The sequence below is a fragment of the Astatotilapia calliptera genome, chromosome 8, assembly GCF_900246225.1.
Source record: "Astatotilapia calliptera chromosome 8, fAstCal1.2, whole genome shotgun sequence".
In the NCBI taxonomy this organism is placed as follows: Eukaryota; Metazoa; Chordata; class Actinopteri; order Cichliformes; family Cichlidae; genus Astatotilapia; species Astatotilapia calliptera.
Window position 1 is genome coordinate 14,133,691 of NC_039309.1, and position 15,656 is coordinate 14,149,346.

The 15,656-nt window shown below is 41.7% G+C and overlaps 2 long non-coding RNA genes across 5 annotated transcripts; both read left to right on the forward strand.

Moving 5' to 3' along the window:
- Positions 1–1,969: 1,969 nt before the first annotated feature.
- Positions 1,970–3,996, forward strand: LOC113027861 (uncharacterized). Of its 3 annotated transcripts, XR_003273144.1 has the most exons (4): positions 1,970–2,048; positions 2,185–2,276; positions 3,352–3,585; positions 3,661–3,996. It is a non-coding gene; the product is annotated as an uncharacterized LOC113027861 (long non-coding RNA). The 3 variants fall into 3 exon arrangements; XR_003273142.1 differs by having other exon boundaries at positions 3,352–3,996; XR_003273143.1 differs by having other exon boundaries at positions 1,996–2,029; positions 3,352–3,996.
- Positions 3,997–10,272: 6,276 nt separating this feature from the next.
- LOC113028476 (uncharacterized) lies at positions 10,273–12,388 on the forward strand. Of its 2 annotated transcripts, none has more exons than XR_003273238.1 (3): positions 10,273–10,349; positions 10,485–10,576; positions 11,744–12,388. It is a non-coding gene; the product is annotated as an uncharacterized LOC113028476 (long non-coding RNA). The 2 variants fall into 2 exon arrangements; XR_003273239.1 differs by having other exon boundaries at positions 10,297–10,330.
- Positions 12,389–15,656: the final 3,268 nt, after the last annotated feature.

A 15,656-nucleotide genomic window follows, 5' to 3' on the forward strand; every position in this document is an offset into this window, starting at 1 on the left:
CTCTGGATAGGCACGTTTACGCAACAGTATAATATACACTCAACAAAAATGTAAACGCAACACCTTTGTTACTGCTCCCATTCCCCATGGGATGGACGTAGAGACCTAAAATTCATTCCAGATACACAATATAACCATCCCTCCCAAACAGTGGTCACAAATCAGTCCAAATGTGTGGTAGTGGGCACATCTGCTATATTGAGATAATCCATCCCACCTCACAGGTGTGCCACATCAGGATGCTGATCTGACATCATGAGTAGTGCACAGGTGTACCTCAGACTGCCCACAACAAAAGGCCACCCTGGAATGTGCAGTTTTGTCTCACAGCAAAATGCCACAGATGCCACAAGCAATGAGGGAGCGTGCAATTGGCATGCTGACAGCAGGAATGTCAACCAGATCTGTCGCCCGTGCATTGAATGTTCATTTCTCAACCATAAGCCGTCTCCACAGGCGTTTCAGAGAATATGGCAGCACATCCAACCGGCCTCACAACCGCAGACCTCGTGTATCCTCAACTCCACACTTGCTCTCGCAAAGAGACGACTCACCGATTCATCGCTCAGAACCTTTCTCTATGAAGCAGCTGCAATAGTAAACAGCCGCCCGTTGACGACAGACAAGCTCAATGATCCAAACAGTTTGAAACCAATAACTCCAAATCATCTCCTAACTATGAAAACCACAACAGCTTTGCCTCCTCCAGGACAGTTTGTTAAAGAGGATCTGTACGCTTGGAAGCAATGGCGTCAGGTACAATACCTAACGGAGCAATTTTGGAGAATATCTTCACAACATCAGGGTTCGGCAGAGATGGCATGCTGCTAAAAGGAATATGCAAGTAGGTGACATAGTGATGGACAAGGAAGAAATACTGCCACGATCCCAATGGAGACTTGGTAGGGTTGTGGACACCATAACAGACGAAGATGGACTTGTGAGAAAGGTCAAAGTAACCTTTGCAGACAGAAACCTTAGTAAAAGGGGTGAACGTTTGCATAAGATGTCTACAGTGGAACGCCCAGTTCATAAGTTGGTTCTACTGTTAGAAAGTTGTCAAAAGCAAGATGCACTAAGCAGTTAAAATGCAATGAGAATTAGTTGTTGCATATACAAAGGTATTATCATTGTTAAGTTACCTGTTTAGAAATTATTTGTGTTTTATTTTGTTTGTAACAGCAAATAATTTGGTGGGAGTGTAAAGGCGGATATGTAAAGCTAGCGCATATTGACGTAATATAAAATTTGTACTTTTATTGTGGTAACTTCCTGTGTGACCGGAAGTGAATGATGTAACGGTAAACAACTTGATGTGCAAAAGAGATGGAAGAAAACGGAAAACTAATGCTAACGGAGAAAAGGGAGAGAAGAATATAGTTAAATTGTACAAAAACGAATGGTTCTAGCTACAGTCGACAGGGGAACAAGGTTTGTAATGTATGTGATTTAATTTGAGCAATCTGAAATGCATAATATGTTTTATATAGTTTAGTAGAAAACGGTTAGACCAGCGTAATGAGCGGTTAAGATGCTGTTACATGAATAATATGGTAATTGTTTTATTTGTTTGTCTAGCTCTTACGTTGGTTCGTTGTCTGATACACGGCAAGGAATAATAAAGGTCATTCAACAACCATCAGTTCTGGCCTTCTCAGTTCGACTGGATGCTACACTGGGTTTTCAGCATTAATAAAGAAACCTGCAACAAGGTGAGTAATGTTTGAGGTCCAAAAGAAATCAACACAGAGAAATTTTTACAGTGCTTTTCTACTCTACCTGAACATTCAAAGCGCTCTATACAGGTTGCCTCATTCACACCTGTTCATAGAAGCCCTTTTTCTGTGCTTTCTACCTAACATTCACACACATTCATACTCTGATGAATGCATCAGAGAGTGACTTGGGGTTAATGTCTTGCCCAAGGACAGTTAGCATGCAGTCTGGAGCAGCCAGGGATCGACCCAAAAACCATCTGATTAGTAGATGACCTGCTCCACCTCCTGAGCCACAGCCACCCCTTTCAGAGGTAAAGAATGATTTAGAAAGTAAGTACAGTAATTTTTTGAGGTGATTTGATTAAAAAAAAAATCATTTTTGCTTCTAATTACATAATTAAGGTGTAATTACATCTTCCAACAAATTGATACATAAACGTATCATTTATCTACTAAAAATACATAGGAGCTGGCGTCATGTTGTGGAAGCTGCCATCTTGCCCCACCATCATACACTGGCTGAGATGGGCATCGCTGCGCCGCCTTTTCATGTTTTATGTAAGTGGATTTATACATTACTTTGAATTTAAAGATGTCAAATAGCTCTTTCACACTACATATGACTATTTCACATTTGTACATGTATATTTTGGTGATCTCTTTCTCAGTATGTTTTTCTTCTTATGGAAATAAGCTAATTTTAAACCAGTTAATGTTAGGCTCCAGTGTCCTCCACCATTTGACCTTAGAACTGAAGAAGCTTCTCGGATGAGAGGTGAAACGTCTTCAAGCAACTTAAAGAAGTCCAGACGCTTTTCTTTGCAAGCTCCTTTGACTACGATGACCTGGAAGACTGAGAACCTTCACAGACATATCATTCAGATTGTCTACATTGGAAAGAACTACTCCCTCTTCCGCCTTTTATAGTCATGTGTGAAATACGGCTGTATAAATGTGTGGCAGCCTGTGGCGTGCGCACTCACAACAATGGCTGAGCGTAACTGGAGTCATGTGCGCACGTATTTTACATCCACAAACAGCCCAGACGTGGTTTGCGATACATGTGGCAAGAAAGTGAGGTGTTGTGGCAACACCACTAACCTTGTCAAACACCTCAAAGTAAATCATATCACAGAATATGACGAGCTTATGTTGAGGCAAACTGAAGAGGAGGAGAAGGACGGGTGCTGCTAGGGTGAGACAGACGTCTCTCAGGGAGTCCTTTAGTGCTGCAGGCAGGCAAGGTGTTCATATAGTGCACAACTTCAGGTTTTTGATTTCTATATGATGAATTCTGCATTATTAAGTGATAAGAACAAGTAATCTGATGTCCTGTAATGATTATGACGCTATAATTTGAGATACAATAAAAGAGTAAAGTTTTTGTACAAAGTATCGGAGCAGTATCGTCGATACCACCCTGAATTTTACGTGGTATGGGATCGGAAAGGAAATCAGTGGTATCACACATCACTAGTGATCAAATGTCAGGCCAAGCTGGAACTGATTCCTGTCTTCTGTAACTTCTACAACACTGTCCAATAGAGACACATGAATGAACTGCAGCGTCATTAAAAACACTGATGATCTTTATTTAAAAATGTAATACATTTACATCTGAATAAACTTTTAGGCATTACGCTGACGGAGGGATGGATGGACCATGAATGCTTTCTCATCCTTCTTGTCATGCACCACGGAAGTGTCTGAGGGGCTTTTCCACTTGGAATGGGGATACTGTGTCCACACTTCAGAGGTGGAGTTTCCAGCATCTCACCTGGGCCTCATCTGCAAACAATCAGCAGGAGGGCTTCTTAAACCAGCGCTGCCTGCTACTCCTCGCCAGTTTGTTCTGCCATCTCCAGTGGTAACTAGGCTTCCCCTCTGCTCCAGTTCTGGCGTGCTCCTTCCCTGTGTTTAACCTTGTTTTCCCTGTGTTTAGGTCTCCTCTGCCAACGTACTCATCCTACCCTCAAACTCCCTTACCCGTCCAGCAACTTCTTCTCCCTCTGTTGCAGAATTCCCGTTGGATTGTTCCCATCAGGAGCCAGGTGTTCAGTCTCTCGATAGCTTTTCCTCTGGTTCCTGCTGTCTGCTGACACTCCTAGCTCGAGCCACGTTCTCCATTCCCTCTCTAAAGTCTCATAAATAGTTTAACCATGTGCATTGAATCTGCATTTGGGTCTAAGCTTTCTATGCAGGGAAGAAATCATCACAGTGACATCTATTTAATTTTCAATTCAATTTTATTTAAAGAGCGCCAAATGACAGCAACAGTCACCTGAAGGCGCTTTATATTGTAAGATATACTTACAAAGAAAACCCCAACAATCATATGACCCCCTATGAGCAAGCACTTTGGCGACAGTGGGAAGGAAAAACTCCCTTTTAACAGGAAGAAACCTCCAGCAGAACCAGGCTCAGGGAGGGGCGGCCATCTGCTGCGACCGGTTGGGGAGGGGCAAGGAAAATAGTATAAAGACATGGAACAGAGACAGAGGTTAATAACAAGTACCATTCAGTGCAGAGAGGTCTATTAAACATAGTGGGTGAAGAAGAAACACCCAGTGCATCATGGGAATCCCCCGGCAGCCTAATGCTGGGCATACACTGTGCGATTTTTGGCCCATTTTGAGCCGATTTTTCAGTCGTGCGATCGTTTTGGGGATCGTCCCGAGTTTGGCCTTGATCAAACTTCTCACCCCTGCGAGTCAATCCTACAGTTTGATCAGGAGCCGAATAACGCGACTGAAAAATCGCAGCACAGTGTATGCCCAGCTTATTGCAGCATAGAGGATTCAGGATCACCTGAGTAGGCCATCAGATTACTGAAAGGATACTGAAAAAACCCGTCGAAGTAGTCTTAGTCTTCATTGCTGCTGGTCGACTCAATTGAACACCTCTGAAGTTTGCACACAGGCAAGTATTCCTCTTCTTGCTCAAAATCCTCTCGGGAACGCTTCCTCGAGCCTCCAGTTTCGTGTTCAAGCTCTTCGTGCGCATCTTCAAATACTTCAGAGTCATCATCGCTCCATCTCATTCTTTTGTTTGCTCCTAAATCTTCTTCATCCCTCTCTCTAGACCTCTTCCTGGAAACACCTGGCTGAGGGTCCTCTTCTGGGATGTACTGGCGAACATCCATGCGGCCTTCAAATGCCTCCTCATTTTCAATGCCACCAACATTGAAAATGATCACAACCACATCATTGTGATCCCCGTGCTGTTCATCGTTGTCACCATTGGCATTATTGTCCCTCACATGAATATTTTGAACATCGTCGTCGTCGTCATCGTCATCGTCATCGTTGCCGTCGCCGTCGCCGCCGTCATTGTCGTCATCGTTGTCGTCATCGTCGTTGTCGTTGTCGTTGTCGTCGTCGTCGTCATCGTCGTTGTCGTCGTCGTCGTCGTCATCGTCGTCATCATCGTCGTCGTCATCGTCGTCATCGTCATCGTCATCGTCTTCGTCCCCGTAAAGGTAATTGTCATATTGTGCCAGTACTGAAGCTATTAGCTCATCTAGATAGCAACAATATTCATGGAGAGCGCGATACAGTCTGTTCAGGAAGCCATTAGCAGGTTCCTGATCTCCATTTGCCAACATTCGTGGGTTAACCTGTTGGCCTGCAAGATCATTAAATCTTTTAATTAACATCCATAACTATCTGCTGAAAATCTGTTTTTCATCAATTTCAAGACTGAGTACATGTGCTTACCGTTTTGGTTATTTTGTGGTCCGTCTCCACTTGCACTCATTTTGACTACAAGGAACACAAAACAACAATGATCACTAAACCTCAACCCAGAATGTTCAGAGAATTTGCTTTTTTTGTGATGACTTTAGGCTGCGTCCAAACGTACACGGCTATGTTTGAAAACGGACAATTTTCCTTTTTCGTTTAAAAAAAAATAAAAATCCAGTCCACATGTGCAGTTTTGAAAAAATATCTCCTTCCACATCTAAACACTAAAAACAAAGTGAAACGCTGTCAAGAACACGCCAAATCTTAACCGTGTAGAAATGTTGGCCAATCAGAAGTCTAGAAGCCTGGGTGGGAAAACCTCATAAAACCTTACGTACTTCTGAGAAGTTTTTGTCTTTTTCTGGAAAAGCAGCTAATTTTGTGTTACTTTCACGTGCCTTCATCGTTTCAAATGTTAATAACTAAAGACAGACTCACAACTTTGGAATGGACTAAATGCATACAGCATACATAAATGTCATTTTTTTAAATTACATTTCTTCCAAACCGACGTCAGGATTTGGGTTGGGAGAGCGTCTGTGTTGAATGTAGAATCCACGTCTGATGTAAGCGTGTAAAAACTGCAGATACTAAGATTAACAGACACAGTATGTTGTCTACATCTGCCATTGTAGAAATTGATCTCATGTAAACAATAACGTGGCCACAGCGTGACTTCAACAGCGGCGCACACTTTTGACATTGCCTGAGTAAATGTCCGTTTTCCTCGTCCACACCTGAACACAAAAACGTCCTTTTTAAAAATCTCACCTTTCAGTGACTCAATCTGCTGTTTAGGTGTGGACGAAAGGCCCAAATGCAGAGACAAAGCTGCGCTTTCAAAATTAGCCGTGTACATGTGCACGTAGGCTCAGTTTCTCAGAAATTCTAATAGTTTGTTTGAGAACAAAACTTACGTCTTCTCTATTTTCCTAAATGAACAAAATAATCTGAGAAATAATCGTGTTAAAAAGAGCTTCTGTCACTCTAAGATATGATTAAGAACATTTTCTAATTTATGTATCATTTGTCAAATATTACATCAGCTGACAAATAGTTAAGTCTTCATTTGTTTTCCTGAATAATAGATCCACATCATCCTCTCTATGATGGAAAATATAGTCTAGTCTTGCACAATGTAAAGTACATAAATACTGTCCTGGCAAGCAGGGAAATCAGGCTTTATATATTTAAGTAAATGATCTTGAGTTTATAAACTGAAATTTGAGCTTACTTTAGTTCTTGGTAGATTACACAGCAGTTAATCCTCAGGGAAACGTCCAAATGTCACTAAATAGTGGTCTGCTTTCATTCGGTTGCAGTGTCTCTTCAGTTTTGTGTTCATATGCTGATGTTTTCATTCAAACATGCTTAAATGCTGTGATGTCACTTTAGCAGCAAAGACTGCGGAATGTGCAGAGATTCTTTTGACATCAAGTTGTTTGCTCAGATTTTGATATCTTTTAAATGGAGACAAAACAAAACGCTATGGCAACAAAGCAACAAGCTGTTTCCAGTGCTTAATATTTAACATGTCTTTGTTATAAATTTTATTTGTACAAATCTGTGATGTTGATGTGCACAACGTGGGATTTAGACCTCGGAGGGTTAATCAACAAATCACGAAAAATTAGGTTTAAATTTCTGTTCATGACGGTGCAGATTTCTGACATTTTGTGTACTTGAAGCATTTAACAATTTGATTGTTTTCTAATAAAAACTGTGTGAAACTCAAGTTAGAACTGTGTTTGTAAATGAACCGTCCCATGTTGTGTAGCTTTCTGGATTTTATACTTATTGGGCTACATATTAATTTACTATACAGGCTATACAGTAGATAAAATCTAACCTCACATGTTTTATGTAACTAAAGTGTTTAATCATGTGGGCTACAGACAGTAATCAAGTTATGGACTATATTGATATGAAAAACATGCATACTTAGTGCATTTGAATCATTTTAACCATATGTAACCACCTGCATGTCATGGTCCTGGGACTTCTACCTGGTTTTTTGTGTGTCTTGTATTGTTGTTGTTTGATGTCAGCTTTAGGGTCCCTCGGTTGTTCTGTTAAGATGTTGCTTATTTGATTTCCCCTCGTGACTTTACCCCCTGTGTGCCCCCTCTGTGTATCTGCCAGCCCCCATGCCTCGTTTCTCCTCCTTGTGTTTTATTCCATGTTTTCCCAGCCCGCTATGTCTGTGTTCTCTTCCAATCTGGTCTGCGTCTCTGTGTGCTTCCTGTTTTACTTTGATAGTCTCCCGTCAGTGTTGTGTTACTCCTGCCGTGTCTCGTTATGATTATCAGTGTCGCCTGTGTTCCCCGTGTGCTCCCACTTCCCTCGTTAACCCTCTGTGTATTTGTGTCCACGTCTCCTACATTACCTACATAATAGAGCTATAATAAATGTTTGTTTGGGGTTTTTTTAAGTACAGAAATCAGCTGCTAAAATAATTGTTTTGACTTTTTGGGAATGCTTTACGGTCTGTTCTGTAGGAACGCTGAATTAATATATTGACTGTCTGGCCCCTTCTGGCTATTTAATAGTTGCTGAAGGAGATTTTGTTCATCCCCAGCTAATCTCATCCATATTTATATAAAATCTAGCATACTCCACACCACACAAAGTCAGAAGCCAGTTAAAATCTGTATGTGGTACCTGAGGCGGTGCTGCACTGACCAGTTGTTTCTGGCTATTTGCTGGTTCAGCCTGCCTATCACTGCAACTCTTGGCTCTTATTGGTCAGGCTGGTGTGTGTGTGTGTGTGTGTGTGTGTGTGTGTGTGTGTGTGTGTGTGTGTGTGTGTGTGTGTGTGTGTGTGTGTGCATTGTAAAGACTTGATTCCCACAGTCCAAGTCAGGGTTTTAAAATGCGTTGCTGTCTCCATCCAGCATCAAAGCTGCATTGAAATTTCCTTCAATGAAATTTTGGCTCAAAGAAAAACAGTGTTGTTACTGTCAATCTCCAGTTAAAATAAAAGTGTAATTAAACCAAACGAAAGTAATGTACTAATGCTGGTCAAGACATTACCTGTAGCTGAGTGACATTTCCTCCAATTTCTGTTGGTGTCTGCAGTTTCCACTGGGGCTTAGTGTCTACTGCTACCCGACTGCACCACCATCCTCCACATTGCTATGCGTCCATTGGTGGTGCCAGCTGCTAGGATTTCTGAGTGTTGCAGAATTTTTAAAAAAGCAACGAGTTTTGTTTTTTTTAACCTATGCATTTGGAAACATTCAGGAATATGGTGATGGGAAAGAAAAAGGTGGTTTCCATGAAGTCTCCCTCTCGCATCCACCTTCCATACTGCCAAAGCTCCAGACTGTCAATAACAATAATAACAGTAATAGTTAACAGTTAATTTGCCTAGCACTTTCAAAACAGTTACAAAGTGTGTTAAAGAACACAATAAAATCTTAGTTAAAAACTCAAAAGAAAAGTTCAAAGAGTTAAAACATGAAACGGTTTGTTTTCTTTTTGCATTGAGCCAGGCTGCACGGACAGCTAAGAGTGTCTGATGTGCAGAATGCAGGCAGTGACTTGGTTCATAAAAAGTGACCAAATCTGTAACAAGGCTTGTACCCATGTATCGTATACCCAAAAGGTTGTGAGGAGGAGAATGATGATTTATTTCTTTGAATTTGTTATAAGTCTGGCAGCTGAGATTTAAATGAGCTGGAGGTGAAAGATGGACTTCTGGCTGAGATCCCAGTAGAAGGAATTACAATTATTCAAACACAATGAGATAAAAGGATTTAATGGGTGTGATAAATGTGGTTGCACTCACCTGTTCACGGCACCTGATGTTAATGAGCAGAAAGGTAGGGTGAGCATGAGGCGAAACCTTCTGTTGACTGCAGCTTGAGCGCAGCTTGAATCATTTTGATGCATCTTTTGGTTTATGTATACTTCTGCACTAAGTTATGCAATAGGCCAATGTTGAAATTTGGCATAGTAAATGGTGCAGTTATTTGTGCAGTCTGTGCATTTGTTTAATGGTTTGAGGCCGTGTGCCGATTTGTACAGTGGACAGTTGTATGTGGAATAAAAGTAGCAAATAGTACAGAGGTGTATCTCATGGGGCGATCGTGGCTCAAGAGTTGGGAGTTCGCCTTGTAATCGGAAGGTTGCCGGTTCGAGCCCCGGCTTGGACAGTCTCGGTCGTTGTGTCCTTGGGCAAGACACTTCACCCGTTGCCGCCTGGTGGTGGTCAGAGGGCCCGGTGGTGCCAGTGTCCGGCAGCCTCGCCTCTGTCAGTGCGCCCCAGGGTGGCTGTGGCTACATTGTAGCTTGCCATCACCAGTATGTGAATGTGTGTGTGAATGGGTGGATGACAGGTTGTGTAAAGCGCTTTGGGGTCCTTAGGGACTAGAAAAGCGCTATACAAATACAGGCCATTTACCATTTACTGTTGCACGTCATCTGTGTCCTCATGTTTAGCCTGCCGCGGCCGTTGGTTGGAGGAGCCGCAATAGTTTGGAAAGGAAGGAAGCAGTAAGGTCAGTTTCCATTCTGGGTTTTCAGCATTAATAAAGAAACCTGCAACAAGGTGAGTAATGTTTGAGGTCCAAAAGAAATCAACACAGAGAAATTTTTACAGTGCTTTTCTACTCTACCTGAACATTCAAAGCGCTCTATACAGGTTGCCTCATTCACACCTGTTCATAGAAGCCCTTTTTCTGTGCTTTCTACCTAACATTCACACACATTCATACTCTGATGAATGCATCAGAGAGTGACTTGGGGTTAATGTCTTGCCCAAGGACAGTTAGCATGCACTCTGGAGCAGCCAGGGATCGACCCAAAAACCATCTGATTAGTAGATGACCTGCTCCACCTCCTGAGCCACAGCCACCCCTTTCAGAGGTAAAGAATGATTTAGAAAGTAAGTACAGTAATTTTTTGAGGTGATTTGATTTAAAAAAAATCATTTTTGCTTCTAATTACATAATTAAGGTGTAATTACATCTTCCAACAAATTGATACATAAACGTATCATTTATCTACTAAAAATACATAGGAGCTGGCGTCATGTTGTGGAAGCTGCCATCTTGCCCCACCATCATACACTGGCTGAGATGGGCATCGCTGCGCCGCCTTTTCATGTTTTATGTAAGTGGATTTATACATTACTTTGAATTTAAAGATGTCAAATAGCTCTTTCACACTACATATGACTATTTCACATTTGTACATGTATATTTTGGTGATCTCTTTCTCAGTATGTTTTTCTTCTTATGGAAATAAGCTAATTTTAAACCAGTTAATGTTAGGCTCCAGTGTCCTAAGAAATCACACCTTTCCCCTGATAAACAAATTGATTGGATTCTCTCATTGTGTGGGAATTGATTATCAATTACAACTTCAATGAGCCACTTCAAAGAAAGTTTCACCCGCGTGGGCAGCAACAGAAAGTCCAGATGTGGAAACAGAAGGTTTCCACATTAAAATATCGATATTTGAATCATTTTGGGGTAAATTGTAGTTTTTCATTAACAGGAACACAGTGGAAAGAAACTATCATTCAGATTGTCTACATTGGAAAGAACTACTCCCTCTTCCGCCTTTTATAGTCATGTGTGAAATACGGCTGTATAAATGTGTGGCAGCCTGTGGCGTGCGCACTCACAACAATGGCTGAGCGTAACTGGAGTCATGTGCGCACGTATTTTACATCCACAAACAGCCCAGACGTGGTTTGCGATACATGTGGCAAGAAAGTGAGGTGTTGTGGCAACACCACTAACCTTGTCAAACACCTCAAAGTAAATCATATCACAGAATATGACGAGCTTATGTTGAGGCAAACTGAAGAGGAGGAGAAGGACGGGTGCTGCTAGGGTGAGACAGACGTCTCTCAGGGAGTCCTTTAGTGCTGCAGGCAGGCAAGGTGTTCACATAGTGCACAACTTCAGGTTTTTGATTTCTATATGATGAATTCTGCATTATTAAGTGATAAGAACAAGTAATCTGATGTCCTGTAATGATTATGACGCTATAATTTGAGATACAATAAAAGAGTAAAGTTTTTGTACAAAGTATCGGAGCAGTATCGTCGATACCACCCTGAATTTTACGTGGTATGGGATCGGAAAGGAAATCAGTGGTATCACACATCACTAGTGATCAAATGTCAGGCCAAGCTGGAACTGATTCCTGTCTTCTGTAACTTCTACAACACTGTCCAATAGAGACACATGAATGAACTGCAGCGTCATTAAAAACACTGATGATCTTTATTTAAAAATGTAATACATTTACATCTGAATAAACTTTTAGGCATTACGCTGACGGAGGGATGGATGGACCATGAATGCTTTCTCATCCTTCTTGTCATGCACCATGGAAGTGTCTGAGGGGCTTTTCCACTTGGAATGGGGATACTGTGTCCACACTTCAGAGGTGGAGTTTCCAGCATCTCACCTGGGCCTCATCTGCAAACAATCAGCAGGAGGGCTTCTTAAACCAGCGCTGCCTGCTACTCCTCGCCAGTTTGTTCTGCCATCTCCAGTGGTAACTAGGCTTCCCCTCTGCTCCAGTTCTGGCGTGCTCCTTCCCTGTGTTTAACCTTGTTTTCCCTGTGTTTAGGTCTCCTCTGCCAACGTACTCATCCTACCCTCAAACTCCCTTACCCGTCCAGCAACTTCTTCTCCCTCTGTTGCAGAATTCCCGTTGGATTGTTCCCATCAGGAGCCAGGTGTTCAGTCTCTCGATAGCTTTTCCTCTGGTTCCTGCTGTCTGCTGACACTCCTAGCTCGAGCCACGTTCTCCATTCCCTCTCTAAAGTCTCATAAATAGTTTAACCATGTGCATTGAATCTGCATTTGGGTCTAAGCTTTCTATGCAGGGAAGAAATCATCACAGTGACATCTATTTAATTTTCAATTCAATTTTATTTAAAGAGCGCCAAATGACAGCAACAGTCACCTGAAGGCGCTTTATATTGTAAGATATACTTACAAAGAAAACCCCAACAATCATATGACCCCCTATGAGCAAGCACTTTGGCGACAGTGGGAAGGAAAAACTCCCTTTTAACAGGAAGAAACCTCCAGCAGAACCAGGCTCAGGGAGGGGCGGCCATCTGCTGCGACCGGTTGGGGAGGGGCAAGGAAAATAGTATAAAGACATGGAACAGAGACAGAGGTTAATAACAAGTACCATTCAGTGCAGAGAGGTCTATTAAACATAGTGGGTGAAGAAGAAACACCCAGTGCATCATGGGAATCCCCCGGCAGCCTAATGCTGGGCATACACTGTGCGATTTTTGGCCCATTTTGAGCCGATTTTTCAGTCGTGCGATCGTTTTGGGGATCGTCCCGAGTTTGGCCTTGATCAAACTTCTCACCCCTGCGAGTCAATCCTACAGTTTGATCAGGAGCCGAATAACGCGACTGAAAAATCGCAGCACAGTGTATGCCCAGCTTATTGCAGCATAGAGGATTCAGGATCACCTGAGTAGGCCATCAGATTACTGAAAGGATACTGAAAAAACCCGTCGAAGTAGTCTTAGTCTTCATTGCTGCTGGTCGACTCAATTGAACACCTCTGAAGTTTGCACACAGGCAAGTATTCCTCTTCTTGCTCAAAATCCTCTCGGGAACGCTTCCTCGAGCCTCCAGTTTCGTGTTCAAGCTCTTCGTGCGCATCTTCAAATACTTCAGAGTCATCATCGCTCCATCTCATTCTTTTGTTTGCTCCTAAATCTTCTTCATCCCTCTCTCTAGACCTCTTCCTGGAAACACCTGGCTGAGGGTCCTCTTCTGGGATGTACTGGCGAACATCCATGCGGCCTTCAAATGCCTCCTCATTTTCAATGCCACCAACATTGAAAATGATCACAACCACAGCATCCCCGTGCTGTTCATCGTTGTCACCATTGGCATTATTGTCCCTCACATGAATATTTTGAACATCGTCGTCGTCGTCATCGTCATCGTCATCGTCATCGTTGCCGTCGCCGTCGCCGCCGTCATTGTCGTCATCGTTGTCGTCATCGTTGTTGTCGTTGTCGTCGTCGTCGTCATCGTCGTTGTCGTCGTCGTCGTCGTCATCGTCGTCATCGTCGTCGTCGTCATCGTCGTCATCGTCATCGTCTTCGTCCCCGTAAAGGTAATTGTCATATTGTGCCAGTACTGAAGCTATTAGCTCATCTAGATAGCAACAATATTCATGGAGAGCGCGATACAGTCTGTTCAGGAAGCCATTAGCAGGTTCCTGATCTCCATTTGCCAACATTCGTGGGTTAACCTGTTGGCCTGCAAGATCATTAAATCTTTTAATTAACATCCATAACTATCTGCTGAAAATCTGTTTTTCATCAATTTCAAGACTGAGTACATGTGCTTACCGTTTTGGTTATTTTGTGGTCCGTCTCCACTTGCACTCATTTTGACTACAAGGAACACAAAACAACAATGATCACTAAACCTCAACCCAGAATGTTCAGAGAATTTGCTTTTTTTGTGATGACTTTAGGCTGCGTCCAAACGTACACGGCTATGTTTGAAAACGGACGTTTTTCCTTTTTCGTTTAAAAAAAATAAAAATCCAGTCCACATGTGCAGTTTTGAAAAAATATCTCCTTCCACATCTAAACACTAAAAACAAAGTGAAACGCTGTCAAGAACACGCCAAATCTTAACCGTGTAGAAATGTTGGCCAATCAGAAGTCTAGAAGCCTGGGTGGGAAAACCTCATAAAACCTTACGTACTTCTGAGAAGTTTTTGTCTTTTTCTGGAAAAGCAGCTAATTTTGTGTTACTTTCACGTGCCTTCATCGTTTCAAATGTTAATAACTAAAGACAGACTCACAACTTTGGAATGGACTAAATGCATACAGCATACATAAATGTCATTTTTTTAAATTACATTTCTTCCAAACCGACGTCAGGATTTGGGTTGGGAGAGCGTCTGTGTTGAATGTAGAATCCACGTCTGATGTAAGCGTGTAAAAACTGCAGATACTAAGATTAACAGACACAGTATGTTGTCTACATCTGCCATTGTAGAAATTGATCTCACGTAAACAATAACGTGGCCACAGCGTGACTTCAACAGCGGCGCACACTTTTGACATTGCCTGAGTAAATGTCCGTTTTCCTCGTCCACACCTGAACACAAAAACGTGCTTTTTAAAAATCTCACCTTTCAGTGACTCAATCTGCTGTTTAGGTGTGGACGAAAGGCCCAAATGCAGAGACAAAGCTGCGCTTTCAAAAATAGCCGTGTACATGTGCACGTAGGCTCAGTTTCTCAGAAATTCTAATAGTTTGTTTGAGAACAAAACTTACGTCTTCTCTATTTTCCTAAATGAACAAAATAATCTGAGAAATAATCGTGTTAAAAAGAGCTTCTGTCACTCTAAGATATGATTAAGAACATTTTCTAATTTATGTATCATTTGTCAAATATTACATCAGCTGACAAATAGTTAAGTCTTCATTTGTTTTCCTGAATAATAGATCCACATCATCCTCTCTATGATGGAAAATATAGTCTAGTCTTGCACAATGTAAAGTACATAAATACTGTCCTGGCAAGCAGGGAAATCAGGCTTTATATATTTAAGTAAATGATCTTGAGTTTATAAACTGAAATTTGAGCTTACTTTAGTTCTTGGTAGATTACACAGCAGTTAATCCTCAGGGAAACGTCCAAATGTCACTAAATAGTGGTCTGCTTTCATTCGGTTGCAGTGTCTCTTCAGTTTTGTGTTCATATGCTGATGTTTTCATTCAAACATGCTTAAATGCTGTGATGTCACTTTAGCAGCAAAGACTGCGGAATGTGCAGAGATTCTTTTGACATCAAGTTGTTTGCTCAGATTTTGATATCTTTTAAATGGAGACAAAACAAAACGCTATGGCAACAAAACAACAAGCTGTTTCCAGTGCTTAATATTTAACATGTCTTTGTTATAAATTTGATTTGTACAAATCTGTGATGTTGATGTGCACAACGTGGGATTTAGACCTCGGAGGGTTAATCAACAAATCACGAAAAATTAGGTTTAAATTTCTGTTCATGACGGTGCAGATTTCTGACATTTTGTGTACTTGAAGCATTTAACAATTTGATTGTTTTCTAATAAAAACTGTGTGAAACTCAAGTTAGAACTGTGTTTGTAAATGAACCGCCCCATGTTGTGTAGCTTTCTGGATTTTATACTTATTGGGCTACATATCAATTT